Source organism: Hypomesus nipponensis, chromosome 5, assembly GCF_054491055.1.
Source record: "Hypomesus nipponensis isolate SF chromosome 5, ASM5449105v1, whole genome shotgun sequence".
Taxonomy (NCBI): domain Eukaryota; kingdom Metazoa; phylum Chordata; class Actinopteri; order Osmeriformes; family Osmeridae; genus Hypomesus; species Hypomesus nipponensis.
In genome coordinates this window covers 13,943,316-13,952,239 of record NC_140365.1, presented here as the reverse complement: position 1 = coordinate 13,952,239, position 8,924 = coordinate 13,943,316, and the positions used below count along the sequence as shown (strand labels likewise).

Here is an 8,924-nt window from a genome sequence, read left to right as displayed (position 1 = left end):
CTGCAGCTTTGTATACCATATGTACTTTGTTATGGTTGTTTGAGTTAAACAACTTGCTTAATGAATTAAATTGCTGTTAAATGTCCAATCCAACTATAAATGTAAAAAAGAGAGAGTCTCAATCAAATCTGAATCATTTTTAAACCAAGAGGTTTAAAATACAACCTTTGCCTAAACTGACATGCACCAACTCTGAGAACTGAGTTTCAACACCATTTACAGATTTAGTCTCTATTTTTTACTCTACTCAAAAGGCATAACTATGTTTAACTTAATGTCTGCACCTCTCTGTCACCAACTGTCTCTGGAGTGGGGGGTGGAGACGTCAAAGCGTGTCTACAGGTGTAAACAGGTTACATTTAAGACTTTTTAAGACCTTTTAATTCCACTTCCAATTGAAATTAAAGACCAAATTTACGATGGAAATACAAATCAAAAGTGGAGGTATACAGTTATCTTCCCAAACACTGATGTCTGTTCAATATGAACAGTATTGTAAAATTATAACAATCGGTTGAGTTTAAGAAAACATTGACTAAATGTGTGTAATGCGAAAAGAAAACACAAAAATTGAATTGCTGTCCTAAATTATTATTTTTTATTACACAATGGTGGAGCAGAAACTAGCAATTCCATGAATCCCATGGAAACAAAGGCAAATGTGTAAGATGAACTGATGTGGAGCACAAATCATCCAAGAAGCAGTACTTCTCTTGAGTGTTTTTTTATTCAGATGACTAATCATTAGATTCAGGTAAAACGTCTATAACTTGAACTGGTTTCACTACTTAAGAGACTAAAAGTCAGCAGCTTGGCATGCTGGGACATGGAAAGGATTAAACATTTAGACCAGCGGTCCCCAACCCCCGGGCCGCGGACCGGTACCGGTCCGTGGGTCATTTGGTACCGGTCCGCAGAGAAATAATAAATAATTACATTTTTTCAGTTTTATAAAAATAAAAATAAAAAAGTTTTATTTTGAAAAATGACCGGATTCCCTCTGGTTGTTACATCCGTCTATCACATACTCTTGTAGCTTGTCTCGGTTACTCGGTACGTTGCCGCTCAAATGAAACCTACAACTTGCTAACATTGTATTTTTCATGCACTTTAAATATTTGTTTTTGTGTTGCGTCTTATTTTGAAGGCATGTTTAAATGTTACCATAGCGACCAGAGAGTGTTTGGGGCAGAGCCGCAGAGACATGGACATAATAAGGGCAGAGAGGATTCATGTTATGTTGTTGGCACGATGTTACGAGGCCGCTGCTAATAAAGTTGCATAAGAGTACACAGTGGATTCACGTTTATTATTGTATTTAGAAAATGCCACCGTTTGTATGCCGGTCGTATCATTTTATTTTATGTATTTATGCGCCATGCCTTAAAGGCCGGTCCGTGAAAATATTGCAACATTAAACCGGTCCGTGGCGCAAAAAAGGTTGGGGACCGCTGATTTAGACTTTCATCAAAGTAAAAAAAGCTGGTTTGTCCTTTTTCATCAATGTCCTCAAAAAAGCAGTCTGCAGAGCTACTGTGTCTGTGGGGTGACTGTCTCTGGAGGGCTGGCAGGCAGGGGCAATCAGGGCCTGCAGGCAGACAGTCAGGGCAGGCCAGCTGGATGAAGCTGTCCTGGGGTCAGGGCTGAAGAGAAGCTGTCCAGCTAGAGGGGGGTAGTCCAGCAAGGGATCAGTTTTTCTCTCAGCATCCTGAACTGTGTTGAGCAGGCCTCAGCATGACCCTCCAGACCTGTAAAAATGAAGAAAGGATCCATGTCAGTTGTGAAAAATTAAGCTTTTTACATCTACACTTGACATAAACTACAGTTTTGACTGTGAAATGCAGTGGCATTACTTGAGCTTGAATCCAAATGTGTTGAACTGATGGAGACCCGGCCATGCAAAGTCACTCAAAACATTTGGCTCGATTCCAGGCTCTGGCAAGAGTATTTAGCTCTAAACTGGTCAATATACACATCTGACCAAAGACCAGCTCGACCTTTGACTGTAAACAGTGATTCTGACTGTCAGAGACCTTTAAATAGGCTGACCGAGTGAAACTAGCCTGGCTAATGTAGGTTGCTTTCTCAGGAAAATGACAAATGAAATAGGCTTGTTTTAAAGGATCCTACATACTGGCTATCTTCAGTAGACTCTTGTCTACAAAAAGCAGCCCTCCCTGACGTTTTAGGACTAGAATTTAGTGAATTACGATATCGTTTACACACTGCCAGTGAGTGAGCGAGCCGAGTCTGTCATTGAGGCCAAGTCAAAACAATGTACCCTCAGGATGCAGTCTCACTCCACTTGCAAGTTTTCCACAAATCACAAAAATAATCGGAGCATCTGGCTACAAGCACAATTCCTACATCTCCTAAAGGCTTCCCTCCTCGAGGTTTGGTAACAAACACATTTTTTGTGTCGACCGAACTGTAAAATGGTGAACTTATGAACATGACGCGACCAAAACATGGCTGCCGCCTAAGCCTATGCGGTCTCCCTGGCGCATAGGCTTATTACAAAGACTTTCTCGACCCAAATCAAAATTCTGAGCCGACAGGTCTGTGGGGAATTGCTTGTTCTCCTAATAGCTGCCCTCCTCTACCGTTTTGATGAATTCACCGAGATGCTACATGATTCAGTAATTACACAGAGGGAAAAAGCTAGCTACTTTTCGAGTTCGGTTTTCCGTCACTTCAAACTCACGATCTAAATGTCTCAAAGTGCTCAAACCTTCAACATAATTCAAGAGTAGTGTACTTTCACGAACCCAATCATTGATTCTAGCTTAAAATGTGTAAAAATAGGACTTACCAGTTGATAACAACAATGGCCACCAAAAAATAATTTATATTCGTAGCGGCGAGCTGCGATTGGAAGCAAAATGAGGGTGAGGGTGGGGCTTGGTCAGCACACCATTTTCAGAAAGGATGTGTGTGCATCTCGCCAAGCTCGCATGTCAGTAGGTTGACCACCTGTTCCTCTTTGCGCTGTATAGCACAGCATTTTCAATATGCGACGTGCGGAACAAGGGGTGAAAATGCTGTGCGACACAACGCAAAGTGGTCACCCTAGTGTCAAGGGGCAGGATGAGTCTGTGAGAGTTTGGAGCGAGCGCACTGTGGAGCAATTCAATTTAATTCAATCATATATTGACATACCAAGGTGAAAATTGTTTTTGTTTCTAGAGATTGATGTTGTCTTGAACCCTATTAGGTTTGAAATACAATCAGTCAAAATTATATTTGATTTATTAACAAAAAAAATATTTAGGCAATTTGGACATTTACATAAACACACTTCTTTCAGCCATTTTGTATTGCATTTCTTATTCAATTTGACCCTTTATAAAAAACATGTATTCTACACATCTGTAACAAATTTCAAGTTGATTGGATCTATGGTTCATGAGGAGAAGGGTTTTGAAGGTTGTACCAAATGTGGACAGTACAGCAAAATCTATCATGGCGGACCTAATGGGTTCATGAGGCTTTTTTGTTCCCCATGAGAAATAAGGCATGTATACCAATTTTCAGGCATTTTGGAGTAATGGGGCGCTGGGAAAATCGCGTAGACTTTGGGCGTGTTTTATAGCGCCACCTATGGGCGCACATGGGCCACTAGCCGTGTGGGAGTAGTGAGGGACCTGTTTATCATTGGGCCAAATTGTAAAAAAATCGGGTCCAGGACTTTTTGAGCTGTTGGGCCATTTAGCGGAGAAATATAATAATAATAGGAATACTAACAAAAACAATAGGTTTCCTCCTACTGGAGGAACCCTAAATCCTAACAAAAACAATAGGTTTCCTCCAACCGGAGGAACCCTAATAATAGGAATACTAACAAAAACAATTGGCTTCCTCCTACCGGAGGAACCCTAATTAAGCTCTAATGATTTGATGGGAGTGTAAATGACTTCACAACCATTTCTTACGGTTCAGGGCTCCAGACTGCGACCAAATGGTCGCATTTTGCGACCAGTTTTTGAGGCAGTGCGAGAATTTTTTACAAGCACTCGCGCATGTGAGACCTACAAATTTGGAATGTATTGGGTGTGCACAATGTCAGCACACGTTAGCAACGACGCCTAGATACGACGTTGTAGTAAGACAGCGATATCAGCGTTCCTTCTGCATTAGTACCGTAGCTAAAAGTCCAGGAAAGTTGAGGCTATTTTTCGCTAGGTATCACTATAAACCTAGCTAAAAGTCTTGGAAAGTTTAGGCTGTTTTTCGCTAGGTTCCTACGAACATGTCTTAATCTGCCAGACAAGTGGGTTCCCCCTCGTTATTTTGGTGATCAGTTTCACTAGCCCTTCTTACCCGGCGTCATGGAGCCTAGCAGCTAAATGGGGATGCTACACATACGACAAACGACACAGTGCATCTTCGTTCCATAAAAAAAGTTGCTTCCGTTTGAGCTTGTGGCTCTACTTTGCTGCCATCTTCACTTTATTGTCTTGCGCCAGATATTAAAAAATGTATAGGGAATTACAATTTGACAACCACTCGTCACTCCTCAACTCTTGATTTGCCAACTGTGCGCCCCACGAGCTGCAAAGTTGTTTATGCATTTAGCAGATAGCAAAACATATGAAGGATGTTAACTTTTACAATGCACATTTTTTTTTCAATCAATAATTTGCAGTGAGTTGCTAGTTTTACTGTCCCGACGTTACTTTTTACTGGCCCTTGGCCATCGGGCCATCGTTACTGTCGGGCCCTGTCATATAAATCTACAATTCACAATGCATGTTTGTCCAGATCTTTGTCAGGTTATTTTTCATTTTATTTTTCAGCAAGATATCTAGCTAACTGAAGCTGAGTTGAATCACAATATAGTTTGGTTGCTAAACTGTAACATTACCCAGCTAAGTCGATGTCACAGCCACTGCTGTGCCCCCGTTTTTGGTTTTGCCCTGCCCTAGTGTTTCCCTGTCTCATTGTCTTAACCTGTGTCTCGTTCAGTTCTCGTTAGTTTCATTGTGTTCACCTGTGTCTTGTTTGTTTCTGTGTATTTAGGTTCCTGTTTTGTGTCCAGTCTTTGTCTGGTCATTACCCTTTGTCCCTGCAAGCAACCTGTTTGTTTCCCGGTTTTGAGTAATAAACCCCTTTGCCTGCCGACTCTCCTGCACTTGGGTCCTACCCCACCTTTCGCCATGACAGTCGATCCAGTTTGCTTCGACAACCGAAGTGGAAACAACTAATGTAATCATTTCAAATAATATCTAGTCAATCTGTTGAAAACAGTGTTGTGTAAACACAATAGATTTATTTGCACGTTTTCCACCTTCCACCTTTGTTGTTTCAGTGTATGTTGTTGGCCATGTTGCTTTTTTGTCTGCAGCTTCACTTGGTGAAAACCAACCAATCAGCGGGCAGCTCATCTATATATTCATGAGCATACCATAAAAGGAGAAAACCTAGCGTTTTTTCCCGGGACAATTTCACAGGAAGCACACGGGGGCATAGAACAGCACCCGGGTCATTTTCAGCCCAACCAATGTTATATACCCTATTCGGAGACCTTACATTTACATTTAGCCATTTAGCAGACGCTCTTATCCAGGTCGACTTACAGTAAGTACAGGGACATTCCCCACCGAGGTAAGTAGGGTAAAGTGCCTTGCCCAAAGACCCAACATCATTTGGTAAAAAAAACTGCTATGTTTATTTTACATAAAGCTCATAAAACTATTTTGCAGTCAAATAAAAGCCCAAAATTTTAGCCCAAAAGCCCAAAATTTTAATGTGAGGGCGTTGCGCGCGCTCACATTAAGTGTTGAAGTACTTATCTTTCTTTCCGAATAAGCATCACGTCAAACACAGACTTTGCATGCATTAGCAGGACAGCTGTGGTGGTGTATATTATTACTAATGACAATTAGAACAAATTATTCTATTAAAACACCCCTTTTCATACAATTTGGGTCGCGATGGTTTGTCATTTTGAAAATGTGGGTCGCTGAAAAAAAGGTTTGAAAGCCACTGCCTTAAGGAACAGTGTGAAATACACCAAAAACCCAGTCAATGACCCCTTTAACACATAACATACTGTTCTCAAGTAAAGGATTGGTCTGGATTGGATTGGATACTCTGAATGAGTATTAAATAAATACATTCTCAGAGAAATACACCTTTTTAAGCGATTTTTATCTAAACACACAATACCCAATAATTGATCATTGAATAGATGAAAGAATTATCATTATTGATCATGATAAGTATTCAAAGTTTAAAACTGAATTACTAGCTCTGGAAGTAGTACTGGAAGTTTCCAATAGCACAGTGGGCCAGCAGGGAGCTAGAAAATAAGGACCATTAGCAGCTCCAGAAAGCTAGAGATGTCAAGTTGAGTCAGTGCCAAGGACAGATCTGCAGGCACCACAGTCATGTCACCCATGGTGAGCCAGTCCCTAGTTTAACCACCTCTGCTACTTGCAGTCTTCCTGGGCTGTTGCCTTCATAAATCCAGGAGTGGGGTCCATTGGGTGTGAGTTTGAATGTTTTCAAATGTAAATTGTGTATCAGAGCCCTGCCCACTGACGCTAAATGCCATGCATTTTCCAGAGAGTCGGGAGAAGAGCGGAGAATAGTTTTGATAAAAAGGATAACTGTTCCCAGACATCAGAGTCATACCAGTCTGTGCCACTTTTCCTGCCCAGGCCACCTGCTCCTCAGGCCCTGTCAACATTCCAGCCAACTTGGGCTTGGCTCTTCATGGCACCAACCAAGAAAAAGAAAACCCCAGGGAGGAGTTTCTTTTTTTCCTTCAAGAGACGAGGACCAGTCTGTTTTGTCTGCACTTTAGAACTGACAAAGAGACAGCAAGTAGCCCTGATGGAAGGCGCCAAAGAAAGGATTCCATTCTCCCAGCTCCAGTGTTCCACTGCCTGGTCCTTCTGTTCTGAATTCATGGAGCTCTTGCCACATTCCAACATGATGTACACTTGGTCTAGAGGAGGTTGAAAATGTGTGCTATGGGGCGTCCTGGTGGCTCACCTGATAGAACGCATAGGCTAATGACTTACAACAGTGCCCCAGGGTCCATTCCAGCCAGGGACATTTACTGCTTGTCATCCCCTCTCTATCTTTCCTGCCTTTCCTGTTTCTCTACATACCCTGTCACTATCCATAATAATGCCGAAATGGGCAAACTTACTGTATATCAAAGTAACAAATTTGCCCGAAAGTACTACTCATCACCTTGACAATACTGCCCCTACAGAGAAGCATTGTGGTGACAACATCATGCTATTGGGAGGCTTCTTAGTTGCAGGGACAGCCAGAATAAACAAGCTTTTTTCCAAAATGCCAGACTCTGGTATGGATGAAAGTAAAGTTATTTCTATAACGAAAGAGAACTCGGTGGAAGATTTAGGGAGCTTGGTCACACAACAGACTCCAACACCAACTATCTGATGATCTCACTCACATTATATTATCTACACAGCAGACCGTACACTAAGTCTGGGTGTAAGGGTTGGTAGCTAGCAAGCTACCGCAGCATATGAGTGTCTGTTAGCCATGAAGGTTAAAGTCTCCATCTGCCATTTCTGGCCATCTGGGCGAGAGAAAACACCACCCCCACAACAGAGGACAAGCCAAGATGGCTGTTACAAAATCAAGCAAACCGCCTTGGGAGTCTCTCTACATAAGCGTGTGTTGGAGTTGACTCCAGGCCCCTGCATCTAGTGTAGTTACAGAATTTAATGAATATCATACTGTGTTAACAGGCAACAGCTGGCAAGAAAGACAAAAAACAGAAGATAAATAAGGTGTTATATTGCAGAAAGCAAAGAATTGAGTATAGCTTATGTATAGCTTAGTATAGCTTGTCATAATTATGTTGTATGCTGAAATACACAACACACTGTTGAGTTTGATCTGAATACATTTTAAAACCATGTGACGATTCTGGCTCTCCTCAAATTAAAAGCAGTCACAGTGGAACTCCACACCATACTTCAATACTTCACTGCAGTAGACTTTGCTGAAAATTTGGACTGTTACCGTCAGTGGATTTTAATAGTTTGTACAACAATAGACTTTGAGACAGATAGCATTGATTACACTATCTTAATCATCCACCATTTACCTTTCCCGTGTGGATGACGGAAAGATTGTATGCACTGAGTAGGCCACCTTATGAAAAAACAGTGGTCCTGTCTGTACAGGCTCAAACAGATCATGTTTACTCAAAGACTTGGAGATTGGTATATGACGTGTACAATTCAGACAGTACAGTAAACATTCAGTTGACTTGTGTGTCACCGTACTGTGCTTTCGAAGTCACAGGATTAACTGTACTATGTATTACATTACTCATTATACTTGTTAGACATGATGAATTCTCTAATTTATGCACCAACAAAAGACATTTTGTCAGTGTTATAAACATTTAGACAGATAATGTCCTCCCACCTTCACTCACAGTATCAAAAGACAGTGCTAGCTACTAGCATTACAGTATTTTCCAGTAAGTATCTCAGTTCCAGGAATGCCCCATATGAAAATGGTTACCTGAGATACAGCCAACCATTATGTGTACAGACTTAATTATGTGTATGCCGGCCCTGACTAAGAGTATGGCTATGTGTTTATGGCCACAGGCCAACAGCGGGTTGAGTAACTCCCTCATGCTGACGTTCTCCGACTCTGTCACTTTTGGTCACACTCCGTCTCTCTCTCACTTACAAAGTCTCATTTTGGTTAAATCTCACCCTTCTATTTTTCTATTTACTCAGACTCACGTTTGAACACCTTAAAACTCACGTGTATACACTTGTCTGGAATTCTACACACAAAACACACACACACTGGGACGGACTGGGGAAAAAAAGTGGCCCGGGAGTTTCTGTAATAGACTCTTGTATGCAAGGCCTATGATGTGGTATGCATCTGTCAGGACGTTGTACTGCACCAGA

At 41.5% G+C, this 8,924-nt stretch overlaps 1 long non-coding RNA gene across 1 annotated transcript; it reads right to left on the bottom strand.

The window, feature by feature from the left end:
- Positions 1-708: 708 nt before the first annotated feature.
- Positions 709-2,986, bottom strand: LOC146288791 (uncharacterized). Its single transcript, XR_014755190.1, has 2 exons — positions 2,813-2,986; positions 709-1,748 (listed from the first exon to the last, which is right to left on the bottom strand). It is a non-coding gene; the product is annotated as an uncharacterized LOC146288791 (long non-coding RNA).
- Positions 2,987-8,924: the final 5,938 nt, after the last annotated feature.